Here is a 20,681-nt window from a genome sequence, read left to right as displayed (position 1 = left end):
TGAGCAACCTCCTCTTCTGGTTTAGGAACAATCTGTTCCTTCTCAGTAAGGATCATCTCAATATGGCAGGGAGAACTCATGTATGGGTTAATTCGACCATGAGCTCTGTAAGTACGCGGTCGCATTTTGGGAGCCTTGTTAACCTGGATATGCTCAATGACGAGAATCCACATCCAAACCCTTCACTTCTGCATTACTCTCTGCATTTTTAAGCATATGCAGCAAGAATTCAGCACTCTTTTTGGGGTGGACCCTGTGTCCAACCCCACTGCTTAGCCTGGGCACACCTGCCAACTCCACCATTATATCGACGGAAAGGAACACACTGTTTCTTCAATGTGACATCTTTCAAATACTTGGTAGCTTTTTGGATATGCATGCCCTTGATAGCTTGGGCTGTTTCACGGGTGTTCTTGAAGTGGACCCAGAGATTTGAACCCCTTGACTTACATGATTTTGTGGGGTTTTCAGGATCAAAAAAGTACCTCACCATTTTGAATGATTACCTAGGCCGGCTCAAAGGAAGAGCATAGTTTTATTTTCTAAGGAGAAGTTTTTCATCTGATTTGGTATAACAACAGTGGAGTAGAAGAAATTCACTAAGGGCAAGTGTTTCAGTAAAAAGAAATACATCAGATTTCGTAATTTGGTTTTCACAATAATGATTGTAGCCATTCCAAGATTCTCCATTACAGTGATCCCCTAGATGGCCAAGAAAAGCAGAAAGAGAAGAATCTAAAATTCTGGGCAGTCAGAGAATCCCAAGAGAATGAATATGACTGCAGTATTCTGATTTCTGTCAGAGATTATCATGGCTAAAGTTGAAAGGAATTTGAAAGTAAATCCTGAAAAAAACAGAATAATATAATAATGAAGACATAAGTAGAGAGATGAAGAAGGTAAGTTTAAATAAATAATGACAATTAAAGGACATTTAAAGGAATTACACATTTCCTGATGAAAAGCAGTGTTCCATACTGGTCCAACTTGAAGTGAGCCAGTCCTAGGTTCTTATCTTATTTCTGACACATACTAACTTGTAACCCTTAATTAAGCACTTAACCTCTCAGTGATCTAGGAAACTCACTACTACTCCAACTTACAAGTCAGATGACAATCTAATTTAGAAGAAGTGATGCACATCAATTGGGGAATGACTAAACAAGTTATGGTATATGAATATAATTGTCCTCATAATGAGTCTCTCAGATCTGAAGATTGTACTCTATAAGAAAAGAGTTCAGAAGGATTTTCCATTCAAATAGGCAGATGTTCCACTTCTTTTAAGTTATCTAATACATAGTAAACTAGTGTTTTGTGAAGTGATATCTAACAGAAATTGCAATTATATATTCTAAATTATTTTCCCCTTGTATGGTGAAAAAAAAATTAATCTTTCTGTAGTTGCCTTCAAATCAAAAATCTCTCTCTTTTATTACATGGGATTTTGTTGGAATACTTGCCAAATTCATTGTTTTTCCAATCATGAAAGTTAATGTGAACTGGTCTTGAAAAGGTATTAATTCCTTTAAAATTTTTCTTGTCATTGAGCCAATGCTACCCACAACATCCCATATCCATTGCCATTCTTCTTTATTTCTGTCTTGTCACTGGACTTCATTGACTCTGGGGGAGAGATTGAGGTTGACAAATTTCCAGTTCTGGTATAGAATGACTTGGATAAAATAATTAAAATCAAAATGATCAGAAGCAAGACAACATTGTATAGAGTAACAGAAATATTGTTTTAAGAACAACTTTGAGCAGCAAAGTCATTTTAACACTCTAAATGCCCAATCTAACTATAAAGGACATGTGAAGCAAAATACTATCTACTTCCAGAGAAAGAACCAATGCAGAGAAGTATTTAAACAATGATTTTACATGAATATATGTGCATGTGGTAGTGTATGTATTTAATGGTAGAGATCTCTAGGGTAGGGAGCAGTGGTAAAAAAAAGGGGTGGAATAAATTTACTTTGTTACTTTAGTAGACATTTAAGAGGAATAGCACATATTTAAAATATGTATTTAATTTGGTATATATTTAAGAGGACTGACTTTGCAAGTTCTGGTACATGATTTTGATGGAAGACTACTAAGCTAAAAGAAATGAGCAACTCAACGATTTTAGGAAAAAAAGAACACGGAAAGAGTTGCACAAAATAATCAAGAACAAAATGAGCAGAACCAGGGCAATTGAATACAATAACAGCAATAAGCAATATTTTTTTTTAAGAATGAGTTTGTACCAATAAGTTGTTTTATCCATTATAAATACCCAAATAAGCTATAAAGAGCATATGAAAAGACAATACCTGAATCCAGAAATAGAACTGATGAATAGAAGTATAACATGATTTACATATACATACATACATGCATGTATACATGCATACATACATACATATGCTTATTTGTGTTGAATGGTAGCAATCTCTAGGTGTGGGGCGGGGGATAGAAAAAAAGAAACTTTATAGTTTTGTTGTATATTTGAAAGGAATAATAAGCTGCACGCAGTACATGTGCATTTTCATGTACAGTCATATTTTTATTATACCATGTTATATAAATGTTTTATATTATATATTAAAAAACAAAATACTTTAAATAAAGGGAGCAGAAGTTTAACAAAATTGATCTGAATTTCTATTTGCAATCATCTTTTACATTATCATACTATCTTATGGACATGCGTGTTTTATTCCATTAATTGAAAATAAAATAAATTTTAAAAATCAGAAGCTGATTTCTGTGATAAAGTTGCTCATGTGGAAAGAAAAGAAAGTCAGAAATGTTTGTCTCCAAACTATAAATGAATGAATCAATCAACACTTACCAATCTTTTATTTTGTAAGAAGGGTACGAGGCTCTTTGTAGGACTAAACTTGGCTTTATAATAATTCAATTATCCCATTTTGTTGCTTCAGGAGTTGATGGTCATTATTATCTTTGAATACTGAATATGATCACTCTTCAAGGTGTTTGTTTCTGTCACATCATTAAAAAAAAATCTGCTGACTGCACCAGCATATGCCTTAATTTTTTCCTTTTTTTCTATGAAATGTTGATAATATGTAGAAACCAACATCCAAACTTGCAGAATCAATCGATTTATTTTTTACCATAAATTGTCAAGAAGCTTTAATGAAAAGTTCTGAGGCTGATGATACATCATGGGGTATATTGTAATGATTTTCTGGCAGTGTTTTTTTTTTTCTCATTTAAAATATCCTTTATTCATTTACCTAAAAATATTCATGAGTATTTTTCTGATGGTAGTAAAAAATGAAAGTGTGGCCACCAAAGAATGAATTACCTACTGTGTTTCCCCGATAATAAGACCTATCACAAAAATAAGCCCTCCCCTTATTGTGTAAGATTCCTCTAAAATAAGCCCTCCCCCGAAAATAAGACCTGTTGAGATTGCTACTGTAGTGAAGGTGATCCCCTGCGCTACAAGCTACATTATGGTACCCTCTGTATGCACCGTTACCCTCCTCCCCCCCAGTGAAAGGCATGCCGCGCTCCGAGCTGCATCCAATCAGAACTGCAGCAGTGAGCGCGTCATCCTGTTCTTTATTGAATTCATTATTGAATAAAGGTACATTTTTTTTCACATTTACCTGTTTATTAAAATTCCTGTCAATGTTCATTAAAATAAGCCCTGCCCTGAAAATAAGCCCTCTGGTGTTTTTCTGTCCAAAAAAATTAATAAGACAGTGTCTTATTATCGGGGAAACATGGTAAATAAAACTCAGAGAATTATTTTGAAAGCATTATTAATCAATATAGTTTATCTAGTAGTCAAAGAATCCATAGAAATTATCTTATTGAAAAATGATCTTGAGATCCATTAATATCCTGAAAGTTTCCTTCACATCATTGTTCCTTAGACTGTATATTAAGAGACTTAGCATAGGAATCACCACAGCATAAAAAACAGATCCTAGTTTGACTAAAAGCCAGGAGAGTTGCGAATTGGGGATACAATAGAGAAAGACGATGGTGCCATAGAAGATGGCAATAGCCGTCAAGTGGGAGGCACAGGTGGAGAAAGCTTTGTATCTGCCACTGGCTGAATGCATTTTGAGAATAGTGGCAAAAATAAAGAGATAGGAGGTAAGGATAATGATGAGAGTACAAAGTACATTGAAATTTGCAATGATAGAACCTATTGTCTCACTGAAGTGTTTATCAGAGAAAGAAGCAAAGAGGAAGACACGATATTCACATACAAAGTTATTAATGATTTTTTTCTCACAAAATGACAGTACAAGAAGTGAATAAGTGAATATAATAGAAAAAAAATTATTTCCCAAGAATATGCCACAGTCACTAGCAAGGCACAACATTTTGGAGATATGAAAACTGTATACAACAAAGGATAACATATAGCAACAAATCTGTCATAGGCCATCACTGCCAACATGACCATCTCTGTCATCACACAGGTGATGCCAAAGCAAAACTTTGTGAGGCAGGCTTTGATGGAGATAGTCCTGTCTTCAACAACTAAGTATTCTAGTAGTTTTGGTATAACTATAGTGGAGTAACAGAAATCCACAAAGGACAAATTCTTAAGAAAAAGTGCATGGGGGTGTGGAGTTTGGGATTGATCTTGAAGATCACAATTATGGCCACATTCCCCATCACAGAGACTGCATAGATGGTGAGGAACAGTAGAAAGTGGGGCACCTGGAGCTCTGGAAAATCAGAGAATCATAAGAGGATGAACACGATGGCACCACTCTGATACGTGTCCAGGCTCACCTTTATTCCTGTTGAAAATAATTGCAGATGGATCATGAAAATCCAAACATAAATGAAATTGAAGAACAGAGGACAAGGGTTGGGGGTGAATTAGAAAATGATTATTGTTATAATCATTATGCAGATAACTGCATTACTTTCAAAGTGAGCTGTTACTCTCAAGTCATATATTTCTGCTGAAAGAAATCATGAAATATGAAAACATCAAAATAAGAGTGTAATAGAAAATATTCTGAATATATAGATGGATGTAAATTTGCAGAATCTGTTATAATCTCTATTTCAACAAATATCCATTCTGAAAATCAAAGCCCATTCAGAACCTTTAAATGAAGGACAACCTATTAACTCCGAAGGCAGCTTATTTCACCTCTTTTCACGTCAAAATTGTAGTTCAAAAGTGGTTCATCTTCCCTCCAGTTTTGATATTTATTGTTTTATCTTGATTATGTCCGTTCTACACATTCAATCAAGTTCAGTTCACTGGAATCTAGCAAAATAAGTCTTAGCTCTATTTTACACAAAAATCTTTTGAAATGTGAATATATGTATATATATATATATAATTCATAACACAATCTATTTTTTTACACTTTTCTTGCAAGTATAGTGGTCACAAGACAAGCTAACAGTGAAAGAGTTGTCTTTCTATAATAGCAAAAGGTGGGCATATTCTTTGGGAGAATTTCAGTACTAAGAATTCAGGGAAGGATTTTTATAAAGAACATATTTCAGTAGTGTTCCTGGTATAGCAACATAATGAAGTATTTTGCCCATTAATATAAATATTTGTATTTAGCTTTAGTATACTATAGAAGCAAGCAAGTGACAGGGTACTAAGTGTGGAGTCAGGAAGACCTGAGTTCAAATCTAGCCTGAGACACTTACTAGCTCTGTGACCTTGGGGAAATTATTTAACTCTCTTTGCTTCAGTTTACTCATTTTTGTAACGGGGAAATAATAATACCTACCCCCTAGGATTGTTGGGAAGATCAAATGGGCTAATTTTGGAAGTGCTTAAAAGAGCACCTGGCACATAGTCAGTACTATATTAGCTGATTATTATTTATGTAAATATTTTCAATATCACCTGTATGCCTTAATGACTGTGTAATCTTTAACCACTTTATTTTCCCTGATATTTATAACAAAAATAAAAATAATAACTAAAATTTATATAGCACTTTATTTATAGCAGTTATTATGCTATGTCCTTTACAGTTATTATCTAAGTGATCCTCAAAATACCCTGTTGATATAAGTGCTATTATTATCCCATCGTTACAGGTTGAGAAACTGATGTTAACAGGTTAAATTTCTACCCAGAGGTAGACAGCTAGTATGCATCTTGAGGTCCGTTTTGAACTTAGGCCTCTCTGACTCCAGTCCCAGACTTTTATCCACTGTAATATAAAGTATGAGTTTGGACTAGAAAATATTTAAATTCCTTTTCCAGGCCTAGCATTATATATTAAATATTTTAAGATAATTTTCAAATCTATGCACTAAAATCTTATGGTCCATCCTACTCTTTATTAATAGACTGAAAGGAATACCAGGATAAACAGGGAAGTCCCGTATTAGTTGAATATTTTCACATGTAGATTCTGTTCCTTCTATATTTTTCCCCTCTCTTCCTTCTTTAAATGTACAAATTCCAGTTTGCTCCACTTATGCATTCTTTTCTCTCCTGAACAAAGTTTATCCCCTGAGTATATTTTTTCCCTCAATTGTCATTTTCTGCTACAAATCTGTGGCCAGTATTCAGCATTTCATAAATTCTAATGAACTGTCATGTTCTTATTTTTCAAATATTTATAAGATCTCCTGACTTTCTATAAAGGACAATAAATATCTCTCCTAGCTATCACACACTATCTTTCTTTGTAACATTTTAAGTGGCTTCACCAAATTCTCGTATACATGATCAGTCAGTACATTGATATGTGGAGAAAGATTCCTCAAGGCAGTGTAAGAATTCTTTATTACTTATACAATTAGAAATTTGTCTGAAACTTTCAGTCGTGTCTGACTCCCTAACCTATTTGGGATTTTCTTAGCAAAGATACTAGAGTGGTTTGCCATTTTCTACTGCAGTTCATTTACAGATGAAGACCTGAAAGAACCAGGGTTAAATGACTTTCCCATGATCACATATTGAGTAACTGTAGGACATCAGAGTTGAGCTCACTGACTCCAGGCCAGAGCTCTATCCACTGTACCACCAAGTAACCCTTTTTCAGGAAGTTTTTTTTTTATTTGTTTGATTTATTTGTTTGTTTTTTTTTCTTGCCCAATCTTATTGTCTGAGGCACACATTTATTAAATGACTTGTTCAAGGTAATTTAATTTAAACACTCCCTAGGAGGTTCTTCAGAGGTAGACCTAGAATAAGGATCTCTCTTTCCAATTTTTCATTCTCTCCACTATATTAAATTGTTCTTCCTAGATTTGTAGTATGTATGTGTGTGTGTCCATGTGCATATGAGTTTGTATATGTATATATGTGCACATGTAAACACATTTATACACATACACACTCATTTTTAGGATAGCTAAGAAATGACAAATCAAAGTAAAAGTGTGGGGAGCCCAATGTGACACAAAAAACTGAAATTCTTTCCTTATATCTATCTACTTATCTATCTAGATTCTCACCTATATTTGCAAGCTCTCTGATCTCCTTTCTCCATTTCTGCTGTCTTCAAGGGATTTGTCAACTCAGTGGTCCTAATATATACCTACAGATTTATGACTTATTAAGATATTTTTTTGGCTTAAAGACTTATCAGAAATCTACTCTGGTCCTTCATTTTATAGAAAAGGAGAGAGTAAATGAGTTTTCCAAGATCAAAATGATATTAAAAAGCAGAGTTGTGATTCTGACATGTTTCCCCTGTGTCCATCATTCCAGTACACTGTGTCTCATCTTCAAAATCAATAAATGGCAAAATAGGAATATGTCTGTTTCAAATTATGGTCTAAACTAAATCAACTATTAATCCATCATTCAAATTCTTCCAAAAACTTACTCTTATGAAATCTGATTTTCTCTCTTCATTTTAATAGCTAGTGCTAGTTTTAACCCAAGTATATTCTTTATACTAACAATACAATGTATATTTTTGTCTCCATGCCTCTGCTCTCACCATGCTCCTTGCCTCTGTGAACTATTTATGGTATCCCAATTGTAGAAATATTAAATTTTCCTCAAGCATCAAGCAAACCTCTCAATTTCCAAGCTACTTATTGACCATTCTCTGTCCATTGTCCACCTTCTCCTCTCAAAGGTATGACAATTTTTGTAAGACACATTAGACTCTTGTGTTTTTAGTATTAGTAAAGAACATTGTGTGACGATTTCTACTTCACTGACTTGAATTATGAATCCCCGATGTCAATGACTGTGTTTGTCATAGCTTTGACTTCCTACTTTTAAAAAGCTTTTATTATTCAGAAGATCTAATTGAGATCAAACTCCACTACTCCTGGTGTTATACTACCCTACTAAAGAAAGTCATGATTCACCCATTCCCATCCTCAGATGGTTTCAGGATTTATTGCATTCGCCCATACTTGTCCATTCTGATGCAAATGGAGTCTTCTAATGCACTAATGTATCTCAATCCATCAAACTATTGCTTTATCAAACATTTAAGTTGATTTCAGACTTATGTTTTATAGGTTTTTTAATTCCATATTGGTCTGAACATTTTTGAAAAGAAAGCTTTAAAGTAATCATCATTTTTTAGAATATAGTCTCAATAATGATAATTAAGTGTCAATGGGTATGATTGCAGTTTTTTTTAATTGAATGATAAATTTTCATGCTTGGTCTGGAACTTTGATTTTATAGTTACAAGGAGCTTCAGACATGTAAACCACCACCTCCCCTGATACAACTTCAGGCATTGTTTACTATTTGTGACTTTGGATAATTCCTTTGCAATAGAGAGTTAACTCCCCCTTTTTTGGCCCATTTTCACTCACCTAGCATGTTTCACACAGACTCTCCTTGATTTTCAATTTCTTTTTTTTAAATTAATTTGTTTACTTTTAGTTTGCAAGATTCAATTCCACAATTCCTTGAGTTTCACATTTGTCCCCTTCCCCCCCCCCCCCCCCCATGGCGGCATACAGTCAAGTATAGGATCTGTAAATACTTTCACATTATGCATTAGTCAGGTTATAAAGACAGATTGTATCAGATGGAATGGAAAATGGTAAAGAGGACATAAAACCAAACAAGAAAAGGAAAAAGATCAGGTAGTTTGCTTCAATCTGGATATAAACTCAGTTCTTTTTTATGGATATAAACATTCCTCTCCATCATGAGTCTTTTGGGATTGACTTATATCACTGAATTGCTGAGAAGATTCTAGTCTATTGAAGTTGTTCATTACACATATATTTTGTCTGTAATTGTGTACAAATTTCTCCTGGTTTTACTCTTCTCACTCAGCATCAGTTCTTATAAGCCTCTCCAGGTAAATATGAAGTCCATCTGCTCCTCATTTCTTATAGCACAATAGTATTCCATGACAAGCATATACCACAACTTGTTCAGCCATTCCCCAATTGATGGGCACCCCTTTAATTTCTAATTCTTTGCCACCACAAAAAGAGCTGTTATAAACATTTTTGTACATATGGGTCTTCCTTCCACTTCTATGATCTCTTTGGGATATATCCCTAGGAGTGGTATTGCAGGGTCAGAGTATATGGAATTATTTATAGCCCTTTGGGCATAATTCCAGATTTCTCTCCAGAAAGGATAGATTAGTTTGCAACTCCACCAGCAATGCTTTAGTGTTCCAATTTGCCCACATCCTCTCCAGCATTTGTCATTTTCCTGTTTTGTCATCTTAGCCAATCTGACCGGCAAGATGTGGTACCAAAGATTGTTTTAATTTGCATTTCTCTAATCAATAGTGGTTTAGAGCATTTCTTCATGTGCTTATATATATCTTTAATTTCTTTCTCTGAAAATTGCCTGTTCATATCCTTTGACCATTTATCAATTGGGGAATTACTTGTATTCTTATAGATTTGATGCAATTCTCTGTATAATTTGGAAATGAGTCCTTTGTCAGAGACATAGGTTGTAAAAATTCTTTCCCAATTTCCCACCTTCCTCTTAATCTTGGTTATATTGGCTTTACAGGTACAGAAGCTTTTCAATTTACTGTAGTCAAAATTATCCATTTTACATTTTATAATGTTCTCTGATTCTTGTTTAGTCATAAAGTCTTTCCCTCTCCACAAACCTGACAGGTAAACTATTCCTTGTTTTCCGAGATTGCTTACATAATCAACCTTTATGCCTAGATCATGCACCCATTTAGACTTGATTTTGGTATATGGTGTTAGATAATGGTCTATGCCCAGTGTCTGCCATACTATATTCCAGTTTTCCCAGCAGTTTTTGTCAAATAGTGAGTTCTTATCCCAAAAACCGGGGTCTTGGTGTTTATCAAACAATAAATTACTATAGTTATTGACTTCTGAATCTCGTGTACCTAATCTATTCCATTGATCCACTTCTCTATTCCTCAGCCAGTATGAAGTAGTTTTGATGAGTACTGCTTTATAACACAGATTGAAATCTGGTATAGCTAGTCCACCTTCCCTAGCATTTCTTTTTATTAATTCCCTTTATATTCTGGACCTTTTGTTCTTCCAAATGAATTTTGTTACTATTTTTTTCTAGGTGTATAAAGTAGTTTTTGGTACATTAATTGATACGGCACTAAATATATAATTTAATTTAGGTAAAATTTTCATTTTTATTATATGAGTTCAACCCAGCCACGAGCAGTTGATATTTTTCTAATTAGTTAGATCTGACTTCAATTGTGTGAAAAGTGTTTTGTAGTTCTGGTCATATAGGTCCTGTTTTTTTTTTTTGTTAAGCAATCAGGGTTAAGTAACTTGCTCAAGGTTACATGGCCAGTTATTTCTGGGTGTGGTGCTGAGTATCTGAGCCCGGATTTGATCCAGGTCATCCCAACACTGGAGCCTGTGCTCTTACTCGCTGAGCCACCTGGCTGCCCCTAAGCAATTGAGGTTAAATAACTTGCTCAAGGTTACATGGGCAGGTGTTTCTGGGTGGGTGCTAAGTGTCTGAGCCTGGGATTCGATCTCCAGGTCTTCTCAACACTGGAGCCGGTGCTCTTACTCGCTGTGCTACCTGGCCGCCCCCCTGGGTTTGTTTTGACAGGTAGATTCCCAAATATTTTATAATGCCTACAGTAACTTTAAATGGGATTTCTCTTTCTATCTCTTGCTGTTGAATTTCACTGGAAATGCATAGGAATTCCAAGGATTTATGTGGGTTTATTTTATATCCTGCAACTTTGCCAAATTTATTTATTGTCTCAAGTAGTTTTTTACTTGATTCTCTAGGATTCTCTAAATATATCATCATATCATCTCCAAAGAGTCATAGCTTGGTCTCTTCTTTGCCTAACTTGATTCCTTTGATTTCTTTTTCTTCTTTAATTGCTACTGCTAACATTTCTAGTACCAGATTGAATAAGAGGGGTGATAGTGGACATCCTTGTGTTACACCTGATCTTCTGGAAAATGCTTCTAGCTTCTCCCCATCACATATAATTCTTGCTGATGGCTTTAAATAGATGCTACCTATTATTTTAACAAAGGCTCCATTTATTCCAACACTTTCTAGTGTTTTTAATAGGAATAGATGTTGTATTTTGTCAAAAGCCTTTCCTGCATCTATTGAGATGATCATGTGGTTTCTGCTAGTTTTATTGTTGATATGATCAATTATACTAATGGTTTTCCTAATATTAAACCACCCTGCATTCCTGGAATAAATCCTACCTGATCAAAGTGTATTATTCTTGGGATAAGGTGCTGTAGTCTTTTTGCTAATATTTTATTTAAAATTTTTGCATCTATATTCATGAGGGAGATTGGTCTATAATTTTCTTTCTCTGTTTTATCTCTTCCTGATTTAGGTATCAGTGCCATATTTGTGTCATAAAAAATAATTTGGTAGGACTCCTTCTTCACTAATTTTCCCAAATAGTTTGTAGAGTGTTGGAATCAATTGTTCTTTAAATGTTTGATAGAATTCATTAGTAAATTCATCTGGCCCTGAAGATTTTTTCATTGGGAGTTGACTGATGGCTTGTTCAATTTATTTTTCTGAGATGGGGTTAAGTAATTTACTTCCTCTTAAGTTAATATGGGCAGCTTGTATTTTTGTAAATATTCATCCATTTTCCTAAGATCATCACATTTATGTGAGTACAATTGGGAAAAATAATTCCTAATTATTGTTTTGATTTCCTCTTCATTGGAGGTAGATTCACCCTTTTCATTTTTGATACTCATAATTTGGTTTTCTTCTTTCTTTTTTTTATCATATTGACTAAGTATCTATCAATTTTGTTTGTTTTTTTTTCATAAAACCTTCTCTTAGTTTTATTTATTAATTCAATAGTTTTCTTAATTTCAATTTTGTTAATCTCTCCTTTGGTTCTCAATATTTCTAATTTAGTATTTATTTTGGGATTTTGATTTTTTTTTCTTTTTCTAGGTTTTTCAATTGAATGCCAAATTTGTTGACCTCCCTTTTCTCTAAGTTAATCATGTATGCACTCAGGGATTTACAACTTCCCCTAAGAACTGCCTTTAATGCATCTCACAAAATTTAGTATGTTGTCTTATTATCATCATTCTCTTGAATGAAATTACAGACAGTTTCTATAATTTCTTGTTTGACCCACTCATTCTTTAGGATTAAATTGTTTAATTTCCAATTAGATTTTAGTCTATCTTTCCATGGCCTTTTATTGCATATAATTTTTATTGCATCATGATCTGAGAAGGATGCATTTAATATTTCTGCCTTACTGCATAGAATTGTGAGGTTTTTATTCCCTAGCACATGGTCTATTTTTGAGTATGTGCCATGAGCCACTGAGAAGAAAGTATTTTCCTTTTTATCCCCATTCAGTTTTCTCCAGAGATCTATCATATCTATCCTCTCTAAAATTCTGTTCACCTTCTTAACTTCTTTCTTGTTTATTTTGAGGTTGGATTTATCAAGTTCAGAGAGGGGGAGATTAACTTCTCCCATTAGTATTGTTTTGCTATCTCTTCCTCCAATTCCTTTACCTTCTGCTCTAGGAATTTGGATGCTATACCACTTGGTGCATATATGTTAAGTAATGATACTGCTTCATTCTTGATGGTGCCTTTTAACAAGATATAGTTTCCTTCCTTATCTCTTTTAATTAGATCACTTTTGCTTTTGCTTTATCTGAGATAAGAATTGCTACCCCTTCTTTTTCTTACTTTAGCTGAGGCATGCTATATTTTACTCCAGCCTTTTACCTTTACCCTGTGTGTATCCCTCTGTTTCAGATGTGTTTCTTGTAAACAGCATATTGTAGGTTTATGATTTCTAATCCATTCTGCTATCCATCTCCATTTTATGGGAGAGTTTATTCCATTCACATTTACAGTTATGATTGTTGTCTCTTTCTTCCCCTCCATCCTATTCCCTCCCCTGTTAATGATCATATTTTTCTCCCTTCTCTCCTACCCCCCCCCTTAATAGTTTTCCTTTTGACCACAGTTTCCCTCAGTATTGCCTTAGTGGCCCCCCTCCCTTTTCCTCCCCTTCCCCCTTACTTCTTCCCTCCCTACTACCCCCCCCCTTTCATAGGCCTTTTCCCCTCCTACTGCCTGTAGGATATTTTTATACTAAATGAAGTATGTTATTTCTTCCTTGCACCAAGAGTGACAGGAACAAATCTCATGTGAAGCTCCTCTTCCTCCCCTCTTTTCCTTTAAAATGATACTTTTTGCATTTCTTCTCCTTAGAGTCCTGTGCTTAACTGGTTGTTATTCCCTCCTTGCACCAAAACCAATGAGGGAAAAGCTCATATGATTCTCATCTCCCTCCCTTCTTTTCCTCTGCTATATTGTTTTGATGCTTCTTTGTGTGGCATAATTTACCCTTTTCCACTTCATTCATTTCTCTTCTTCCATTGTAGTCCCTTTGTGGCCCTTAATAAGATTTTTTAAATCATCATTTTGTGCATTTTATATCCATGCCCTTTACTTGTCTATAAACAGTTTGCTCTTATTAAATAGCAGGGTGTGTGTGTGTGTGTGAGTGTGTCTGTGTTTACCTTGTTTAACTCTTTATGTCACTCTTGCATCTTATAATTGGAGGTTGAATTTTCCATTGAGATCTGGATTTTTCATCAGGAAGGTCTGGAACTCTGTTATATCATTGAATGACCATCTCTTTGCCTGGAAGAATATGCTCAGTCTCACTGGGTATGTGATCCTTGGTTGTAGATCTGAGCTCTTTTATCTTCCAGAAAATTGTATTCCACTGCCTCTGGTCTTTTAGGGTAGAGGCTGCCAAATCCTGTGTGATCCTCACTGTGAACTCTCGATATTTGAATTGTTTCTTTCTGGCTGCTTGACATATTTTCTTTTTTACCTGGTAGTTCTGGAGTTTGTCCACAACATTTTGAGGACTTTTAAGTTTGGGATCTCTTTCAGCAGGTGACGGGTGGATTCTCTTGATTTCTATTTTACCCTCAAGTTCTTGTATCTCAGGGCAGTTTTCCTTAATGATCTCTTGGAGAATGTTGTCCAGGCTTTTTATTTAATCATGACTTTCTGGTAGGTCTATGATACTCAGATTATCTCTCCTGGATCTGTTTTCCAGGTCAGTTATTTTTCCATTGAAATATTTTACCTCTTTTTCTAATTTTTCATTCTTGTTGTTTTGTTTGACTAATTCTTGTTTCTTCATAGAGTTATTTGTTTCAATTTGGTTAATTCTAGTTTTCAGCAAATCATTTTTCTTGTTTAATTTTTGGAGCTCATTTTCCATATCATACACTTTTATTTTCAGAGAGATGTTTTCTTCAGTATAATGTTTTTCTAATTCCGAAATTTTAGTTTTGAAAGAATTATTCATTTTTCTTTTATCTGTCTCATTAGGTTTTCAAATTTCCTTTTGAGCTCATCTAGGAGAGCTTTTTGTGCTTGGGACCCATTCCCTGTTGATGTTTCATCTGTGGGTGTGGAGTCCACATTGTCTCCTTCTGAGTTTGGTTCCTCCCTCTGAGGATAATAGGACTCCAGAGTCTTTGTAGTCAGCTTTCTACCCATTTTGAGGCAGGGCTCTAACCACTTCCTTCTTCTATGGATCCCAATCCTTTACTGTAGAGGGTTTTGCCCTGGCACAATATTTTGTTACTTTGTTTTCAGGGTGGGGGGAATTGTAGCAGTCTGGGTTCATTCTGCATTCCTGGTCTTTGGAGGTCCTGATAGGGGCTTTTTTTTAAATATCTGGGCTATGAAGTGGTAGTCTCAGGAGTATTTGCTGCCCTGGACAGGGGCCCCTGCATTTGGTTCTTACTTGGTCTTTCCAGTCCCAGCCCTTTGGTGATAAGCCTGGTAGTGGCCCTTGTGGTTGGTGAGATAACTTGCCCTTCAAGTTAATCAGGCCTCTTCCAGGCCTGCCTCTGCAGGCTGCTCACCTCAATGTTTCAGTTTCTTGATCTATAGTATAGAAGGTGTTTCTTATGACATAGTAATTTCATGATTAGATCCCTTCCTGATCCCTTTCTAATTATTAAGCTTAGAATTAATCCACTGATAGACATCATTATCAGAAAATCCATCCTTTTCATTCACTGAATAATAAAGTGCAGAGTCAGACACATTTGATCTTACTGTATCTGAAACTCAAATATGGTAATTATGCTGAAGATCTCACATTTGCCTCCAAGTCCTTTGGGTTTCAGACCATAGAGATTCTCTATTGACCCTACACATGTCATCTTTAAAGAAGTAATTCAAGAAAAAAATGTCTCTGCTATGTTACTTTTAGAAAATGGAATTTTTTAGAAATTAAATTGGTCCAACAGTTAGAATTCTTTCCTTAACAAATATTGAAATAGACTTTCCATAAAATTATAAAATGCATAATTAGATGAAAATTGCTATGTAATGGAATAAATTTCTCTCAGAGGTCTTGGAGTAATGCTTGGCCAGCAGTCCATTAATAAATGCTTATTGAGAGAAGTTAATAAATACAAAAAATTGCAATAAGCTACAAAATGGAAATACTTGTGTTTCAAATTATATGGTCTAAACTAAATACACTATTAGGCTATCATTCAAATTCTTCCATAAACTGACGCTTATGAAATCTGATTTTTTCTCTCCATTGTAATAGCTAGTGCTAGTTTCAACCAAAGTGTATATTCTTTTTTATTACCAAAACAAGATATGTCTTTTTTCTCCATACCTCAGCTCTCATCATACTCCTTGCCTCTGTGACCTCTTTCTGCTATACTAATTGAAGAAATATTAACTTTTCCTCAATTATCAAGGAAACCTCTCAATTTTCAATCTATTCCTTGGCCATTCTATGTCCATTGTCCACCTTCTCCTCTCAAAGATGTAAGACAAATTTTTTAAGACACGTTAGGCTCTTATATTTTTAGTATTAGTAATGATCATTGTGTGAAAATGTCTACTTCCTTATTTGAATTACGAATCCCTGATGTCAATGAATGTGTTTCTTACAACTTTGGATATGTGTTGAAACAAGATACACACACTTGGTAAAAATAAATATTAAGAAGGAGAAAAAGAAATGTCCTTGAAACCTTCAACCAACTGAGTCATTCTGTGTTCCACTTTTTTTTTTTTTAAAACAATAGGGGTTAAGTATATTGCTCAAGGTTACACGGCCAGTTATTTCTAGGTGTGGTGCTAAGTATCTGAGCCCGCATTTGATCCCCAGGTCATCCCCACACTGGAGCTGGTGTTCTTACTCACTGAGCCACCTGGCCACCCCTCATTCTGTTCCATTTTTAAAAAACATTCATTATTCAGATCTACCTCAGATCAAACCCCACTACTCTTGGTATTATACTACTCTACTTAAGACAGCCATGATTCTCCCCTTCTCATCCTCAGATGGTTTCAGGATTTATTGCATTCCCCTATACTTTTCTGTTCTGGTGCGATTGGAGTCTTCTAATGCACTAATGCATCTCATTCAATCAAAATATTGCTTTATTATCAAACATTTAAGTTGATTTCAGACTTGTATTTTATAGGTTTTACAATTGTATATTGTTTTGAGAATTTTTTAAAAGAAAACTCTAAAATAACCATAATTTTTTAGAATAAAATCTCAATAATGATAATTAAGGGTCAATGAGTATGATTATAGTGTTTTTTAAATTAAATGATAAATTTTCATGCTTGGTCTGGAACTTTGATTTCATAGTTACAAGGAGCTTCAGACATGTAAACCACTTCCACTGATACAGCTTCAGGTATCTTTTCCAATTTATGATTTCAGATAATTCCTTAGGTATAGAGGGTTAACTCACCTTTTTTTTTTTTGGCCCATTTTCACTCACCAAGCATGTTTCACACAGATTCTCCTGAATGTTCTGTTTCTTGATGTATAGTATAAACGGTGTTTCTTATGACATAGTAATTTCATGATTAGATCCCTCCCTGATCCTTTCCTAATTATTAAGCTGAGAATTAATCCACTGATTGACATCATTACCAGAAAATCACAGTCTTTTTCATCAACTGGACAAGGAAGATGTGGTTGTCTTCACTTTACATCAAAGTGCAGAGTCAGACACATGTGATCTTATTCTATATGAAACTCAAGTATGGTATTAATGCTCAAGATCTTACATTTGCCTCCAAGTCCCTTGGGTTTCAGACCCTAGAGATTCTCTATTGACCCTTCATGGATCATCTGTAAAGAAGTAAGTCTGAATATCTCTGCACATCTATTTATATGCATGGATGCACCTGTGTATATACACACATTTGCATATCTATTCCCAGATTGTGTCTGGGTGTAATGAATGCACACTATTAAAAGAAAATCCGATTAGAAAATTTCTCATGTTTAGAAACTGTTATTTTGATGGGGTACTTGGATCCCAACCCTAAAATACACTCTGGAAGCCTCCTAATTTCTCAGTAGGCCCCTGTCTTGTGAGAAAATTTTCTTTTTCAAAACAACATTCTCTTGTCAGAAGAGACAGCAGGAATGCCTCACCCGAGGATTTTTGTACCATGTCAGATCCCCAAGGTTTTTGCCTCTCAAAACTCCTTGATGTCTAGTGTAGTCCCTACACTTTCCCATCTACAACTTCCATCCCCTAGATTATCTAACTTGTATCCCTCACCTTCCTTTCCTATGCCCTTTCCCACATAAACCCCAGAATCATGCTCACTCACTAGCAGGTCCCATAAGGACCTTTGCCTGCTTTTGCTAAAATATTATAAAAACCTTTTTGCCACTTGACCAAGAGAAGGTTTGAGTGTGTGAATTCAATGCCAGGTAACTCTGCTTTGGCATTCTTGGTTATACAACATGCACAAACATCATCATTTCTACTGATTTCCAGAGGAAGCTAGAAGAATTAAAGGGCAGAGATGAGGAAGTTTTATATTTCAGAAAAGTGGAAAGCAACTTATAAGAGGGAATATTACATTTCTGTTGGGTAGTTTAACATTGCATCCAATTACATCAACCTCACGTTGTGTCTGAGTGTTTAATGATCACTATTCTCCTCCCTGATCAGCAATTGTAACTTCTCCATATCTTGTTTTCTAGCAAAATATCTCCCCACTCCAAGACATTCCCCCACGTACTAGAAAGAGGTTATGAAGATTTGAAGAGAGTACACCAAGGAAAACCTGACATTCAGGAATAGTTAACTTATCACATTATTGTATTTTGCCTCTTAATTTAAGGAGATAAGCTTTATGGTGATGGGATGGAGACCAATCCATTCTACAAAGTAATGAGTAAGGGCATTTAGCTTGGTTTTCTGGTTTTAACATTCTTGTTTCACTTAAGCATGGATTCACAACACTGCGAAAAATAAGATGTAACTAAATGTTCAAACATCTGAAGAGTATATGTATTACAGCTTCACAATGGTTTCATTGTTCATTGAAGGGAATGGAACCAGCAATTCAAGCATGATATTAAAGCAACAAATGCTACTGTTGTTTTGGAGTTGTTGCTGTTGCTCAGGGCTAGCTTTTTTTGATGGTGGTGGTGATGATGATGAAGATGGGAATGGTGGTGATGATGATGAAGATGGGAATGGTTCAATGAAGGCAGTAGGCAAGGACTTTAAGCCTTTTGGAGCATGTCCTTACAAAAATTCTTTCACTAATCGTCATTTGGCAAGAATTAGAGGTTCTTCATCATACAGATTATCACCCTCTTATTCACCCTCTAATACATATTTATGTCCTTCCCGTGGTAAGGCACTCATATCAGAAGATTTTACTTTATATGTGGTGTTAATTCTCCCATTCAAGTAGAAGGATGCCTTGCCTCTTATAAATTACATTATATAGTAAACTAAAGCTCTGTGAAAAGATGTTAAACAAAAGTTGAATTTAGATGTTTCAAATCTCTTGCTTTTATATGATGAAAAAATATTAACCTTTCAATAACAACATCCAAAACAAGGAACCTATTGTTTCATTAATTGGTGTTTGAATGGATATTTTCTAAATTTATTCATTATCCTATTGTCAATGTTAATGCTGACTGATATTGAATATGTATAAATTGCTTTAAAATTATTTTTATCATAGGGCCAAGGTCATTGCTGAATTCCAGGCCATCACCAGTCATCGTGACTTTTGTCTTGTCAATGGACTTTTAAAAATCTGGAGTAGAAACTGAGGTTGAGGAATTTGCAGTTTTATTATGGGTAGAGTTGCATAAAATAAAGTGAAATATCCAGAACCAAGAAAACATTGTATTCTGTAAGAGTAATATCATTTTAACAACATTTAGACTAAGTGATTTTGATTAATATAAATAACCAAATATATTGCAAAGTATATATGAAGGAAGACTCTGTCTGTATTCAGGGGAATAAATGATAGGTAGAAGTATGTATAGAATGATTTTACAGATACACACATATATTTGATATGCCTGTTCATTTTTACATATACATATGTATATATGTGTGTATATTTATATTTGTGTCTAATGTTAGCCATCACTAGGGCAGCACAGGTAGATGGAAAAAGAGGAAAAAAAAAGTGTCTCTAAAAGAAATAGCAAGTTGTGCATAATAAATTTCTAGTTTCATGTGCAATCATCTTTTTATTATACTATACCATGGAAATGCTTCCTTTATTGAATTAATTAAAAACTAAAATAATTAATTGGAAGCTGATTTCTGTGATAGATTTGCTTATACTGAATGAGAGGAGAGGCAGGAACCTTTGTCTTCACACTAGAAATGAATCAATAATCTATCATTCACTAAGTTTCCACTATTTTACAAAACTGTACTAAGCACTTTGAAGGACTGAACTTGAGTTCATCAAGATTCTATTATCCCAGTGAGTTGCTCCATATGTGGGGGGATTTTATTCTCCTCCAACAGTGAATATGGTCCCTCAATAAAGTGTTTGCTTCTGCCAGTCCTCCCATTATCTAACAGTTTAGACTATTGTTCCATTCTTTTGGGGGAGTAATGGAAATGTGAAGATTGACAAAGAAAAAGAAAAAGAAAACAGGTATTGACACTTGTAGAATGAATAGATTTATTTTTACAATAAAATGTCAAGGAACTTTAATGAAAAGTTCTGAGCTTGATGCTACCCTTAGAATAAATTCTAATGATTTTCTGGCAGTGATTATTCTCATTTCAAACATAATTGTTTCATTTGCCTTTGAATTTTCTGACCACTTCAGATGATTGGAGAAATTGAAGGTGGGACTACAAAAGAAGTGAGTAACTGAATAGGAATCAAACAATTAAATAAAACCACAGTAAATTCCATCAGAACAGTTTGGACAGTAGTCTGAGAAT

General features: G+C 34.7%; 1 pseudogene; it reads right to left on the bottom strand.

The window, feature by feature from the left end:
* Positions 1-3,830: 3,830 nt before the first annotated feature.
* On the bottom strand, positions 3,831-4,809 carry LOC138163337 (olfactory receptor 5D13-like; annotated as a pseudogene).
* Between the last annotated feature and the right edge of the window lie 15,872 nt (positions 4,810-20,681).

The sequence above is a fragment of the Petaurus breviceps genome, unplaced genomic scaffold (assembly GCF_028583685.1).
Source record: "Petaurus breviceps papuanus isolate PSGF00001 unplaced genomic scaffold, PetGlider_PUasm1.0 188, whole genome shotgun sequence".
Classification (NCBI taxonomy): Eukaryota; Metazoa; Chordata; class Mammalia; order Diprotodontia; family Petauridae; genus Petaurus; species Petaurus breviceps.
Note: the sequence above shows the minus strand (reverse complement) of the source record. Positions and strands in the feature narration are given on the sequence as shown.